A 697-nucleotide genomic window follows, 5' to 3' on the forward strand; every position below is an offset into this window, starting at 1 on the left:
GTTGGATTGAACAGCATATTCTTCCTCAGACCTTTATTTCTACTGATGATGTGTCTATGGAACACCATTTTCAGTATATGGTGCGGAGTTGTGTCCGGATGGCTAGTCTTCACGCTGCTATTGCCCGGGAATTCAAGAAATCCCCCATTGGTGCGACCAGCTCCCGACTTGAGAAGGCTCAGTCTGAGTTCGAGAGGTTTAGTGAGCTGAAGGCTGCTAGGATTTCTGAGCTGGAGGCCTCTTTGGAGAAAGAGAAAACTAAAGCTACCGCGGCTGTGGCGGCAGCGAAGGCATCTGAGGAGATGGCGAAGGCGGCGACGGAGAATTATACTCGGATATATGCCGAGCTTGTGGAGACAAAGGAGAGGTTGCAATCCGCCCAGGATGATTTTTATGAGCTAGAAGGTCATGTGGCTAAGGGTATGGATGCTATGTTTGAAAATTTGAAGGCTCAGGTCCGGGTTCTTGCTCCTGACCTGGATCTGAGCTTATTTAGTACGGATAACGTTGTTGTGGAGGGAAAGATTGTTCCTGCTCCCAACGAGGATGAGGTTCCGGTGTCCGACCCCAAAGTTCCGGTTGCGAACCCGACTTCACCTTTGGCCGGGGATGGCTCTGGTGTGGAGGTTTCAAACCGGGATGACATTGCCGTCAATGCAGTCCCGATATCTATGTTTCCTCCGCAGCCTTCTGTTGA

Source organism: Arachis duranensis, chromosome 3 (genome assembly GCF_000817695.3).
Source record: "Arachis duranensis cultivar V14167 chromosome 3, aradu.V14167.gnm2.J7QH, whole genome shotgun sequence".
In the NCBI taxonomy this organism is placed as follows: domain Eukaryota; kingdom Viridiplantae; phylum Streptophyta; class Magnoliopsida; order Fabales; family Fabaceae; genus Arachis; species Arachis duranensis.